General features: G+C 38.7%; 1 protein-coding gene across 6 annotated transcripts in view; it reads right to left on the bottom strand.

Moving 5' to 3' along the window:
• htr1d (5-hydroxytryptamine (serotonin) receptor 1D, G protein-coupled) overlaps nucleotides 1-11,692 on the bottom strand; it is a 61,312-nt gene extending 49,620 nt beyond the window's left edge. For 3 of the 6 annotated variants that reach the window (XR_006926693.1, XR_006926694.1, XM_046855911.1), the window contains exons 1-2: nucleotides 11,628-11,692; nucleotides 11,383-11,466 (exon numbers count right to left, since the gene is read on the bottom strand). The gene's annotated coding sequence lies outside the window, so the exon portion shown is untranslated. Of the gene's footprint in view, nucleotides 1-11,382; nucleotides 11,562-11,627 lie in introns of those variants that run through there. The other 3 variants (XM_046855912.1, XM_046855914.1, XM_046855913.1) reach the window with 2 other exon arrangements.
• Nucleotides 11,693-15,509: the final 3,817 nt, after the last annotated feature.

The raw sequence follows: 15,509 nt of genomic DNA, 5'->3' as shown, positions 1-15,509 counted from the left end.
GATCGTCCAAGTGCCATGCGTGTAAAACCAGGCTTAATTCATGCCTCCATCAGAAGCTGTGGCTGATCCCGATCAAGAATGTTTTCTGCACTGAAAAGGAACACGTGTTCACCGCAAACTTTAAGCACAGATTTCATCCATTTTCTATCCTGGATCCTCTGAAAACCTGGGCATAAGGAAGGAACAAAAATAAAGCTTTTATCACACATCAAACAACTGCACACACAGTCATCATCCACCAATAGCATGTTTTGGGGATCCTGAGAACACAAAGGAAAGTGACAGATATTCCAAAATTACAAAATGCACAATGTGTGTGTTTTGAGCCAGCTTTTGCAATATGCATGCAAAATGAAAACCAAACATGCATGGAATCATCTTGTATCTCGCGATGAGGCATAGTTGTAAACCAAAATTGGTTAGGGTTAGAACACAATATTCTACCATTCATTAAAAGGGATCCAAGCTAAACGTAGAGAATGTGAATATCCATTGATCCATACCACATATTCTTCACATACTTGGGGAAAGATTGGGGGGCAACCCATTTCAGTGCATGATCAATGAATTAAGCAAAGGAAACTAGTGTACCTGAAAGAAATCCTTATACAGTATAGAGAACATGAGAATTCTGGTGCGAATGGAACATGCCAATGGTTAAAGAAAAAAGCTTAAGTGTTTAAGAAAATTTGAATTTTAAATGACTTCATCTCACTTTGCAAAATCCATTCTCAAGTATCTTATACACACACCAGCAAAAAAAAAAAAATTGTCCAAACAATCTTAAGTGCACAGCACCACACAGTGCACCAACCAAATCAATTTTCACACTTTGTCTCTTTGCTCACCTCGAGTAATTGAACAGCAAACATTGTCAAGTGCTCACATACACATGCATAAAGAGGAGGGTTAAGCTACTGGCCTTGTTTCTCTTTCCCCTTCCTCCTCCTAATGAAGAGACACCCCGGTTCCCCTTTGTGCTGGAAACAGGGTTTTGTTTGTAATAGAATCTTCCTTTAGTGTAAGGAAGGTACACAAAGCCTCGCTGTCAGAATTAATTGAAGGTAAGAAAGAAGTGTGAATCTATTTCTAGTTAGATTGGTCAAATGAAGACGAAGCACAAGGTCTTTAAAGCATATTAAGGAAAGAGCAGCTATAATAAAATGAGGGCCAGAAGCAGGTTAATGCAAGTGCAGAACCTCTTTAATCAGGAGAGTAAAAAAAAAACAGAATCCGTACTATACCAACAAAACATGCAGGAATTGTGAATCATTATTCATACAAGCAGACTACAGTCCAAAGTATTGACAAGGTAAGAGGTGCTCTAATTTCTCAGCAGTATTCTCTAGCCCTGGAGACTCCTTCAATTTTTTAATATTAAAGCATCATCTAATTCTATTCTATTCTATTCTATTCTATTCTATTCTATTCTATTCTATTCTATTCTATTCTCTCTGACCAATCTAAACATCTTAACGCTTCTTACAGTATGTCATCTTGTCCTACCGACTTTCCACTCTTCATCCTCTTAATCGCTGCTCTCACTTCCTTCTTACCATCCAACATTCTCTCTCTCTCTCTCTCTCTCTCTCTCTCTCTCTCTCTCTCTCTCTCTCTCTCTCTCTCTCTCTCATTTTCCTTGTTCATCAGCTGCTCAAAATGTTCCCTTCATCTTCTCAACACACTCTCCTCACTAGTCAACACATTTCCATCTGCATTCTTTATTGCTTTAACTTGCAGCACATCATTCCCAGCTCGGTCCCTCTGCCTGGCCAATCGGTAAAAATCATTTTCTTCTCCCTTAGTGTCCAAGTTCTCATACAGACCCTCATATGCCTTTTCCTTGGCTTTTGCCACATCCCTCTTCACCTGCTGTCGCATCTCCTTGTTCTCCTGCCTACTTTTCTCATCACTCTGTCGAGCTCAATTCTGTTTCTCCAACCTCTTTCTCCTTATGCTCTCCTGCACTTCCTTATTCCACCAACACATCTCTTTGTCCTCCTCCCTATTTCCAGATGTCACACCAAGTACCTTTCTAGCTGTCTCTCTTCAGCAGTAGTTGCCCAATCATCCAGCATCTCTTCATCACCACCGAGTCCCTGTCTGACCTCTTCCCTAAATATCACACCACAGTCTTCCTCCTTCAATTTCCAACATCTTATTCTTCTTTTAGTCCTCACTCTCCTCCTCCAAAACCATCCTACAGACAATCATCCGATGCTGTCTAGCTACACTGTCCCCTGCCAAAACCTTACAGTCTCCAATCTCCTTCAGGTTGCATCTCCTGCATAAAACATAGTCCATCTGTGTGCATCTTCCTCCACTCTTATACGTCACCCTATGATCCTCCTTCTTCTTAAAATGAGTGTTCATCACAGTCATTCTCATCCCTTTAAGCTAAATCTACAACCATCTGCCCTTCCAAATTCCTCTCCCTAAGACCATACCTACCCATCACCTCCTCATCACCACTGTTTCCTTCACCAACATGGCCATTAAAGTCTGTCCCAATCACCAATCTTTCTTTCCAGCTACACTCTCCACCACGTCATCTAACTCACTCCAGAACTGGTCTTATTATATCCCACAACCCACTTGTGAAGCATAAGCACTGATGACATTTATCATCACCCCTTCAACTTTCAGCTTCACGTTTATCACCCTATCAGAAACTCTCTTCACCTCCACTACAGTCTTACTGTACTATTCCTTTAGAATCACCCCTACACCATTTCTCTTTCCATCCACACCATGATAGAACAGTTTAAAACCACCTCCAATGTTCCTGGTCTTACTCCCTTTCCACTTGGTCTCCTGAACACACAAAATATCTCCTCTCCATCATATCAGCTACCTCTCTCCCTTTACCCGTCATAGTACCAACATTTAAAATACCAACTCCAACCTCCACTCTCCTACAATTCTCCATTTCCTTTTGTCTCTGTAGACGTCTTCCTCCTCTCCTTCTCCTCCTTTAGCCAACAGTAGCCCAATTTCCACTGGTACCCTGTTGGCTAACAATACCTGTTGCGGTCGTTGGTAACCCAGGCCTCGACCGATTCGGTATGAATTTGTGATCTGCATATTTGATTCGGCACATATTTTATGCTCGATGCATTCCTAACACAACGCTCCTTAATTATCCGGGCTTGGGACCGGCACTGGCTTGTGCAACCCTAATGGCTGGGTTCACACAAATCTCCACAAACACACTCCAAAATCGAGTGGAACATCTTCCCAGAAGAGTGGAAGTTATTATAACAGCAAATGTGGACGAAATGTGGAATAGACACACACAAGAATTTCATAGTCAGGTGTCCACCTACACACACACACACACACACATATATATATATATATATATATATATATATATATATATATATATATATATATATATATATATATATATATATATACAGTGAGGAAAATAAATATTTGAACACCCTGCTATTTTGCAAGTTCTCCCACTTAGAAATTATGGAGGGGTCTGAAATTGTCATCGTAGGTGCATGTTCACTGTGAGAGACATATTCTAAAAAAAAAAATCTAGAAATCACAATGTATGATTTTTTAACTATTTATTTGTATGATACAGCTGCAAATAAGTATTTAAACACTTGAGAAAGTCAATGTTTATATTTGGTACAGTAGCCTTTGTTTGCAATTACAGAGGTCAAACGTTTCCTGTAGTTTTTCACCAGGTTTGCACACACTGCAGGAGGGATTTTGGCCCACTCCTCCACACAGATCTTTTCTAGATCAGTCAGGTTTCTGGCCTGTCGCTGAGAAACACGGAGTTTGAGCTCCCTCCAAAGATTATCTATTGGGTTTAGGTCTGGAGACTGGCTAGGCTACACCAGAACCTTGATATGCTTCTTACAGAGCCACTCCTTGGTTATCCTGGCTGTGTGGTTCGGGTCATTGTCATGTTGGAAGACCCAGCCTCGACCCATCTTCAATGCTCTAACTGAGGGAAGGAGGTTGTTCCCCAAAATCTCGCAATACATGGCGCTGGTCATCCTCTCCTTAATACAGTGCAGTCGCCCTGTCCCATGTGCAGAAAAACACCCCCAAAGCATGATGCTACCACCCCCATGCTTCACGGTAGGGATGGTGTTCTTGGGATGGTACTCATCATTCTTCTTCCTCGAAACATGTTTAGTGGAATTTTGACCCAAAAGTTCTATTTTGGTCTCATCTGACCACTCATATGACTTTCTCCCATGACTCCTCTGGATCATCCAAATGGTCATTTTAAGACATGCTTGGACATGTGCTGGTTTAAGCAGGGGAACCTTCCGTGCCATGCATGATTTCAAACCATGACGTCTTAGTGTATTACCAACAGTAACCTTGGAAACGGTGGTCCCAGCGCTTTTCAGGTCATTGACCAGCTCCTCCCTTGTAGTTCTGGGCTGATTTCTCACCTTCCTTCGGATCATTGAGACCCCACGAGGTGAGATCTTGCATGGAGCCCCAGTCCGAGGGAGATTGACAGTCATGTTTAGCTTCTTCCATTTTCTAATGATTACTCCAACAGTGGACCTTTTTTCACCAAGCTGCTTGGCAATTTCCCTGTAGCCCTTTCCAGCCTTGTGGAGGTGTACAATTTTGTCTCTAGTGTCTTTGGACAGCTCTTTGGTCTTGGCCATGTTAGTAGTTGGATTCTTACTGATTGTATGGGGTGGACAGGTGTCTTTATGCAGCTAACGACCTCAAAGAGGTGCATCTAATTTAGGATAATAAATGTAGTGGAGGTGGACATTTTAAAGGCAGACTAACAGGTCTTTGAGGGTCAGAATTCTAGCTGATAGACAGGTGTTCAAATACTTATTTGCAGCTGTATCATACAAATAAATAGTTTAAAAATCATTCATTGTGATTTCTGGATTATTTTTTTTAGATTATGTCTCTCACAGTGGACATGCACCTATGATGACAATTTCAGACCCCTCCATGATTTCTAAGTGGGAGAACTTGCAAAATAGCAGGGTGTTCAAATACTTATTTTCCTCACTATATATATATATATATATATATATATATATATATATATATATATATATAAAGCCATAAATGCCAAACAAAATACACTGAGCGTAGTGTAGTGAGGTAAGTCTTTGTTCAAGTGTTAAATACAAGACAATATGCTTCAGATGCAGGAAGTCACTTGACAATAAATATGACATGCAGTGACTTATGGGAAATGTAATCCCCTGTCATAAAACATGTCATGACAAATATATATATTTTTTTATTTTTATAAGCTATTTTCTGTTTCAGTCATTTGCGTCACATTTTGGATCTGTTTGCCAGTTTCTTTAATAAAACTCAAAACTGCATTTGCATCCTCTTGCGTCTCTCCTTTACGACATTCAGATATTAAATCTTACTATATTTGCATAATTGCATTTTAATAGTTGAGATCCTACTTTGCGAAACTGTTATAAATTAGAAAGAAATTAACTTAATTATTTTTTTCATTTTTATTTCAATACAGCTATAAATAAAATGAGCTGAAATTTCTTGCGTGTAGATTGTATGGTAGAAGCTGATGCAGACTGCAATCATAGGGGTGTGTAGTAATTTCTCCTTCATCCTCTTTAATATTAATTCATAGAAGTGGGGTCATTATTCTGCATTCGTACACATTATCATTATAACTATCACCATTAGGCATTTTTAGAGTGAACATTAGTATAAACCTCATAAATAGGGTGTATCTGTGTAAAGCTAAAATTGGTTGCAATACATCTTTGTGGCTGGAGGGAGGAATTAAGCACTCTAATTAAAGACTATATATAAATCATTTAAAAAAAATCAGAAGCAGAGGCCTTGGTTAGGTATCAGTAAAGAAGCAAAACCTGTGATCATATATGAAAAGACAAGAACTCAGAAAACTGAAAATAAATATAAAAGAAAGAGATTTAGGCAGAAAACCACAAACATTGACTTTTCAAATAAACAAAAGTAACAGAAGGGTAGGGGGGGGGAACTAAACTAATTTAAAGATTAACAAAAAAAGGTGTACACAATAGGAAAGTGACCAATAGCAAAACAGGGGCAGAGACACCAGAAACAAAAGCACAATTTAAAACCAATATATATGACTCCAGACTTGTCTTTTTATATTCTGATCATGAAACATACTGCACTCTGAAGAAAGCACTTTCTACCTTCTTTCTCACACATGAGTTGTACAAATGGCTTGTGATTGACAGAGAAGAGAAACTTATACCTACACAGCTAATTTAGCCCTACGGTCTCCTGGGGTATGGACTGCTTAGATTGAGTTTTGACTTTCAATTTCTAGTTTTTGCTAGAATTTGTATCTAATCAGATTTCGGATTGCCAGCATCAAAGTAATCTGCCATGAGCCTTCAGAATTAGCAGTGCAGACAACTACAGCATAAAATACACTTTGTTTGAAACTGTTGCCTTAACTAATTGGATTTTTGTATGGTGACACCGGACCATGTAGCAGGACTATAATTATACTCTATGTTGATTGAAGCTCTTGCTTAATTGATCTGATTGTGATTTGCCACTTTAAGCCCCCTAGATGGCGTCAGATCATATTGGCATTAATATGTCCTATGATTGGAAGCTCAGAGAGCGCGCTAGTCAGAGCTTACAAACTGCATCTGTAGCAAACTGCAGAGCTGTTAGGCTTTTTTATTCCACAGTGGCTGACAGCGAAGAAAAAATTTATTTAGCTGCAGATACAGTACAGACCAAAAGTTTGGACACACCTTCTCATTCAAAGAATTTTCTTTATTTTCATGACTATGTCACACTGAAGGCATCAAAACTATGAATTAACACATGTGGAATTATATACATAACAAAAAATTGTGAAACAACTGAAAATATGTCATATTGTAGGTTCTTCAAAGTAGCCACCTTTTGCTTTGATTACTGCTTTGCACAACAGACATTGTCTCAAAGCAGCTTTACAGAAATCAACAGTTAAGGTGAACGGTGTGCATTTATCCCTGATGAGCAGCCATGGTGACTGTGGCAAGGAAAAACTCCCTGTTATGAGGAAGAAACCTTTAGAAAAACCAGACTCAAAAGGGGAACCCATCCTCATTTGGGTGACATCAAGAGTTTGATCATAAATTTTTCGGATCATACATTTTTCACCTCTCATATCTTCTGGTCTGTGTCATTAGTTCTTTTGTCATGTGACTCCCATACATATTGTAACAATAATTTCAAGATTTTAATCAAAAACCTGATCTATTGCATTATGCAGCGTCTTGTAACAATAATGTCCAGATTTGAACCAAAAACCCCCGGATCTATTACATTGTGTAGCGTCTATGGCTGTCACGTGCTGAAAGAACAAACAATTCAGAGAGGACTCATGGGATAAACTACTACTTTCCTGTACATAGCCTACGGAGATGTTGTGATGCTTTGCTCATACGCGTCCAGTAGAAAATGATAGAATCACTCTTTGAGACGACTCGTTATTCTGAATCACGTTAAAGAATCGTTCTATATGAATGAATCATTCATGAAGACCATCACTAGTATCAGCAAGAATACAAAATCCTACTAACTTAAATTTGCACAATAATAGAGTAACTTCTAATTTAACGTTTTCTGTCATTGAGATGTATTTAACATTAATTAAAGTGAAAAGATATACAGTACAGACCAAAAGTTTGGACACACCTGCTCATTCAAAGAGTTTTCTTTATTTTCATGACTATGAAAATTGTAGAGTCACACTGAAGGTATCAAAACTATGAATTAACACATGTGGAATTATATACATAACAAAAAAGTGTGAAACAACTGAAAATATGTCATATTCTAGGTTCTTCAAAGTAGCCACCTTTTGCTTAGATTACTGCTTTGCACACGCTTGGCATTCTCTTGATGCCTACTTTGAAGAACCTACAATATGACATATTTTCAGTTCACTTTTTTGTTATGTATATAATTCCACATGTGTTAATTCATAGTTTTGATGCCTTCAGTGTGAATCTACAATGTGTGAATCTACATTATAATATAATATAATATATATATACAGTACAGACCAAAAGTTTGGACACACAAGGTGTGTCCAAACTTTTGGTCTGTACTGTACATCCATGTCTATAGCACCATCCATATTATAACTGTTTACATGCTGTTTTGCACACTTACTCAATTGCTGCTGCATAACATTTTATACACAGTGTATACTGGTCAACGTATTTTGTGTATGTTCTGTTTTGTCTTGCACTGTTTACATTATGTTGCACATGATACACTTTATGTGGCTAGGACAACTTATTTTTAGTCCTGAGCTCTGTGTTGTATTATGTAGCTCTATGTTGTTATATGTAGTACCAGGGTCCTGGAGAAACGTTGTTTCATTTCACTGTATACTGCGTCAGCTATATATGGTTGAAATGCCAATAAAAGCTTTTGACTTAACTTGATTCTCCAGTTTAAGTGCTTTATATTAGTGCTTCATAGCTTTAATTTCAGAGGTAAAATGTCCTGAAATACTCAGAAGACGGATGCAAGTGCAAATTATTTTATCTACAGTGTGTGTATACCAAAAACACAAAAGCCTCAGTACACTGTAAACATAAACTAGATTGCGGAACTCCAAAACAACAAGAACCATGGACAGCAAACATGAGACCATAAATGTTGTGAAAGGTGCACAAGTGAATGTAAATCAGGTGCACTGAACACAATGTAAATCAGGTGCAGAGATCATATGACATGAGTGTGGTGCATTGGTGAAGCTGTGCTATATGTATTATGGTGATTGTGTTGCATGTATTGAGGAAATATCATTACGAACATGCACTGTGAAGATAAATGTTAGTAAAGACAGCAGTAAGCTGTGGAGGGGCATTAGCTTAGTGCTTAAGGCATTAAACATTGGATCTGATGCTCATGAGTTCAAATTCTAACATCAAGCTGCCACTGCTAGGCCCCTGAGCAAGGCCCTTAGCTCCTCAGTTGTATAAATGAGAGAAAAGTAAGTTGCTCTGGATAAGGGCATCTGCCAAATGCCATAAATAAAAAATGTGTCTTTCTATTATCCTCTTTAAAAACGCTACAGAGAGGGTGATAAGCTTAGTCTTTGTGAATAATCCTGACCTTAAGTTAAAAATGTAAGGAATAAAGTAAAGGCTTTTTTATGAGTTGCAGATTTTGAAAAAAAACAGTTGTATTTTTCTTCACTTTAAGAGATCAAAAAAAGGCACATTCTGGCTAGAGAACAAATGCTTATAGCTGCTATAATGTGAGGAATTTGTATATTCCTATATAATAGACGTTCCACAACATTTGATGTACCATAAATGGATTATGTGGGCAACAAGATTTTTTTATGACAATTAAAAAAATAATAAATCACTTATTGGACATAAAGTTGTACTGTTAACAGTAACTAGTATTGCATTGGGCTGCACAAAATCTGATTATCCTGTCATGGTGCTTATATTATACATGAATACTTATTTTAAGAAGAAGGAGGATCATAGGTGACATATAAGAGTGGAGGAAGGTGCACACAGGTGGACTATGTTCTATGCTGGAGAGGCAACCTGAAGGAGATTGGAGACTGTAAGGTGTTGGCGGAGGACAGTGAAGCTAGACAGCATTGGATGGTGTTCTGTAGGATGGTTTTGGAGATGAGGAAGAGGAGGAGACTAAGGACTGAAAGAAGAATAGGATTGTGGAAATTGAAGAAGGAAGACTGTAGTTTGAGATTCAGGAAAGAGGTCAGACAGGGGCTTGTGGTGGTGAAGAGGTGCTGGATGATTATTTGCTTTAAGAATGTTGATGGAGAAGTATAGAGAGGGTCAGAAGGAGTCACATTGTGTGTTTGTAGATTTAGAGAAAGCATATGACAGGGGGCCGATAGAGGAAAGGTGGTATTGTATGAGGAAGTCTGGTGTGGCAGAGAAGTATGTAAAGTATGTAAGGGTGGTGCAGAACATGTATGAGGACAGAGTGACAGCAGTGGAGTGTGCAGTAGGAACGAAAGACTAGTTTAAGGTGGAGGTTGGACTGCATCAAGGATCAGCTCTAAGCCCTTTTCTGTTTGCAGTGGTGATGGACAGGTTGACGGACAAGGTCAGACAGGAGTCTTCGTGGACTATGATGTTTGCAGATGATATTGTGATTTGTGGTGAGAGTAGGGAGCAGGTTAAAATGAGCCTGGAGAGGTGGAGTTACGTGCTGGAGAGAAGAAGAATGAAAGTCAGTAGGAGTAAGACAGAGTACATGTGTGTGAATGAGAGGGAGGGCAGTGGAGTGGTGAGGTTGCAGGGAGAAGAGGTGGGGAAGGTGGAGGAGTTCAGGTACCTGGGGTCAACAGTGAAGAGTAATGGAGTGTGTGTTGGAGAAGTGAAGAAAAGAGTGCAGGCAGGGTGATAGCAGGAGTGATTTGTGATAGAAGAGTATCTGCAAGAGTGAAAGGGAAAGTTTATAGGACTGTAGTGAGAACTGCTATGCTGTATGGTTTAGAGACAGTGGCATTGAGTAAAAGGCAGGAGGTGGAGCTGGAGGTAGCAGAGCTTAATATGTTGAGATTTTCATTGGGAGTAACAAGGATGGACAGGATTAGAAACAAGGGACAGCACAGGTGGGACGTTTTAGGGACAAGGCCCGATTGAGATGATTTGCAGAGGAGGGACATGGGCTATATTGGTAGGAGAATGCTGAGGATGAAGCCACCAGGAAGGAAGAAAAGAGGAGACTAAGGAGGAGGTTTGGGTGTGGTGAAAGAAGAATTGCAGGTAGCTGGTTTGAATGAGGCAGATGTAGAGGACAGAGTAGTGTGGAGACAGATGATCCATTGTGGCAACCCCTAAAAGGCGCAGCCAAAAGACGAAGAAGAGAGAAGGTGCTTATATTATACAAACTTAATTGCATGACATTGTCTTCAATTTCAACTTGATTTTACGTCAATATTGTTTTTTTCTGAGAGTGATTCCATTGAACAAACCAATCAAATCAACTGTCCTACATGCATATTCATAATATAAATTGACGTGAGTGTGTACTGTGGATATGACCAGCAGAAATAAATAGTATAGGCTCTTGTTAGATTTATGCCCCCTAACAGGCATCACTCACTGCATGTGATATCTGACTGTGATGCAGTGGTCTGTTATACTGTATTTCGGTATAGTATTGATGGATTCTATAGCTGTGGTGTCATAATAATGGTATTAATATATAGATTGGTTCAGGTCAGACACCACTGAAGGCCTAGGTGTGAACTGCATGAATCAGAATCCATTTTTGATGTACAATAATATTGCAGGATTACAAAAAAGTTGTAAAATTTCTTTGCTGTTTGATATTGCTCGATGTGTTTTCATAGAGTACATCGTACAGAGAGATTCTCACCGCTGGCATTATTAGATCTCCAGTGTCATTAGGAAGCCTCCTGGTCAGATTTGCTGCATTCAATGTTTTCCACAGGATACTAATCTTTGGGTTAGAGAAGAGCAAGTAAGCCTTGATTGGAAAAAACAGACATGGACGTGTAAAAGTGTGTGTGTCACGGATACACCAGACGACAGAAACCGGAAGCAGACACAGGAGAATCAGAAACGGAAGTGCAGGAAATAATAAAATTAGCTGTAGCGTACGTCACAAGAAGTATAGCGAGGAGCATAGGAAACTCAGGAGATCGCAGGAGCAGTGGGTAGTCCGGATGATCTAAGGTATATGGTAGATCAGTCGGCGAGTGAAGGGTTAATGGGAAACAGGTGCAGGTAATTAATAGGAGGGAGAGGCTGAGCGAGAGGTTTGGAGGGGGCATGACTGGTGGTTCTCTGACAGTGTGCAAGTGTGTAGTGTGAAGAGCAAGACCTATAATACTTTGTGCTTGGTATCATTCCAGTGACCCTGAACTCTGACCCCAACTTCCTAACCCAGTAAATGCAAATGAAACCATTTCACAGCACTTTAATGCATATTTGAGAAATAGTGTCAGCAGTAGGTAGACAGGAATTACCCTTTACGGAAGACAAACTTAAGACAAGGTGCATATATATGTGCCAATAAGATTGAGGAGGTACAGGTGTCAGTTATAAGTGACATGTAGCATTCATGTGTTAGTGCAGTGGCTGATGGGTCCATAGTCCATGGCCATATTCCTAGCAGTTAATTTAAAGGCAGAGAGAAAAAAGAAGGCCTGGAGAGGGAATGATTTAATGGACACTGAGTACCATTAAGTGTAGCTATAAATGGATAAAATGTACACTGTGCCTAAAAAATTTTTTTCATTTAACAAAGAGAAAATTTACATTTTCATAAAGTGGAGACATTTATTTATTTATTTGACATTTACAATAGCAGGATTTAACAGACGCCCTTGTCCAAAGTGACGTACAAAAGTGCTTTGAGTCTCTAGAAATAAATAAATCTAAACTGGTATGCTGCGATTACAATCTTAAAATACATTTTTGTAAAAAAAATTCACAAAGCAAAAATCACATTTATTGTGTACATAATGTACATGAATTTCATATGTACGCTCTAAGGACAAAAGTATTGGTACACCTGAGCTTTTCAGCCATATGTGGTTCTTTCCCAACTTGATAACACAAAATTGAAGACACACTTGATCTAGGAGATGCCAACCTGTTCCAGCATGAAAATATTCCTTTGCACAAAGCCAGCTCCATATGTTTTACATAAAGTGTCAGGGTAGAAGATTATGAGTGGCCTACTATAGAGCTCTGGCCTCAACCCTACTGAACACTTTTGGGATGATTTGGAATGCTGACTGCACCCCAGGCCTCCTCACCGACATCAGAACATGATTTTATCTGCATGAACATCATGAAATCCCAGTCTTTTTAAATCTTTGTCTGGGAGAGACCTTGTTGATACAGAATAAGTACCCTGTGTATTGTTGCTATGCTCAGACTTGCAAAGTTTTATGACCTGTGAAATGAAGCTGTCTTTGACAACTTAATCGTAGTAGCAGAGTTTGGCTGATCCGCACCCAGTTTGAATCCTCCCACGCAGCTGTTTCTGTTTCACTTAATGATTGTGTTTCAACCTACATATTGCTTGGTATAATTGGTTTAGCGTTCACCCGATTCTGGTTCTATAGAGAATTAAAATCCCCAGGCCTCCTCACCTCACCTTCATCAGTACCTGATTTTACCAATGTCCCTAGGGACGAATGACCTCCACAAATCTTCACAAGCACACTCAAAAATCTAGTGGAACATCTTGCCAGAAAAGTAGTGATTATTATAACAGCAAATGGGAACTAAATGTGGAATGGGATATTCAAAAGCACATGCCAATCTTATGGTCGGTGTCCATATAGTGAATTTATATTACATTACTTCATTCTTCATTTTTTGCCAATTTTATCCATTCATGGTTAAATGAACTATTCTTGAAACAAGTTAGTCCCTATTACCTTCTAATTTGGAGCATTGGTCTTATTTCTCAAGCTAAAAAGACAAACAAAAAATTTGCATAGTGCTATGCTGGTAAAAACGGATAACAAATTATAAATGGGGTCAGCATTTTATTATTCTTCTTCGTAATGAATATATTACGATTATGTTCACATACAAATTCATCCACCATAATGCTAACCTGCATTCAAAATCCATTAAAACACTAACTAGAGAATTCACTGGCATGATAAATGAGGAATAAGCAAATATTTCCAATATGTGGAGGGAGAGAAAAAATACAAAAAGCTATTTATTTCTGTATAATGTCCCATATTAGGTGTAAAAGCAGTTGAAATGTTTAATATCTTCATTGAACTTTTGTCTCCCTCTCTCTTATACACACACTCAAACAAATAGCATGTTTTATGCTGTATAACTGGACGCTATCTATTTAAAGAGTAAGTGCTGCTCTTTATGAGTCATCAAAACATCGGGAATCATCTGAACAAGGTGAGATGACTAATACCTTAATCACTGAGCTAAAGATCTCCTGAATTGAGCATACTGTGCCCTATTCCTCAATACAAACTGCCCCACACACACACACGCACACACACACACACACACACACACACACACACACACACACACACACTCTCAGTGTTAAATTCTGTACAAGATCTCTTCCTATTAGCAGAACCTACACTAACTTAATTAAAAATGAGAAAAAAATGTGTGAATGTGTTTAAACACCTGCTCACGTCGGCCACTGATTATTAATCTCTGTGGGATGAGAGAAAAGTTAAATTTTGTCAGTTTGGCAGAATAGTGTGTGTGTGTGTGTGTGTGTGTGTGTGTGTGTGTGTGTGTGTGTGTGTGAGTAATGTGAAAGGAAAGTCAATGTGGCATACTTTAGAAAGCCAAAGAGACCCTCTGTAACAGTATTATCCATACACACAAATGAAAAAACACAACCACACAAAAACATGCATGAACACAAAAAAAATGCACACAAGCACACACACAAACACAAACATAAGCACATACAAAAACCCACAAATATGCACTATTATGGAAAAGACACACACACACAAACACACAGAAGCACACACACGTGCACATTCACAATCACCAAAACAAATAAACGCATAAACATACACACATACATACATACATACATATATACATACATACATACATACATACAGTACATACATACAGTACATACATACAGTACATACATACATTACATACATTCATACAAAAATGCACACATGCATATAAGCACACACACACACACACACACACACACACACACACACACACACAATGTAAACACAAGTATAAACAAGCACAAAAGTACATGTACATACACATACATGTACATGTACAAACACATACATACCCTTTAGGATACTGTAACTTGGGATTTCATTTAAATGAAAGCATATATTCTGAAACCCTGCTTTTAATGTTAAACTTCCCAACATTTCAAAACATGGAAGAGCTTAGTATATGTCTGGTATCAATAAAATTGTTAGTAAATGTAGCCAAGAACCACAGATCTGTTTAACAGCAGATAAATAATCACAGACCTCGACAGTCACACAAGGAGAACTGTTTACTCACGATTACATGCATCACACAAACCCTTTTAAATACAAGTTTTATGTAAAATCCATGGATGGTAACACGCTCTGAAAATGTCCTGGTTCAAACGTTTGTTCTCCCACAGGGAAGCAGGGCATGGAAATGTCGAGTGCTCTCTAACCGAAGCATTCGGGCCCTCACAGCCAGACTGTCTAACAGTTTCTTCCCACAAGCCATCCAACTCTTAAATAAGAGACTGGACTGATTCTCACACACAAACATACACACACACACACACACACACACACACACACTGCACACTTTTTTTGTACAAAATGTTTGCATGTACAGTAATTATTATATGGCCAATATACTTTCACTATTTCTCATTCATTTCTGTGTACCGGTTTAATGCTGGATTGCGACAGTTCTATAGTATTGTGTTGTTGCACTAAATGCGGTTTACACAGGTTTTCACATGCACAATTTTTATTCCTGTGTACAGGTTTGTATGTT

Source organism: Silurus meridionalis, chromosome 8 (assembly GCF_014805685.1).
Source record: "Silurus meridionalis isolate SWU-2019-XX chromosome 8, ASM1480568v1, whole genome shotgun sequence".
Classification (NCBI taxonomy): domain Eukaryota; kingdom Metazoa; phylum Chordata; class Actinopteri; order Siluriformes; family Siluridae; genus Silurus; species Silurus meridionalis.
Note: the sequence above shows the minus strand (reverse complement) of the source record. Positions and strands in the feature narration are given on the sequence as shown.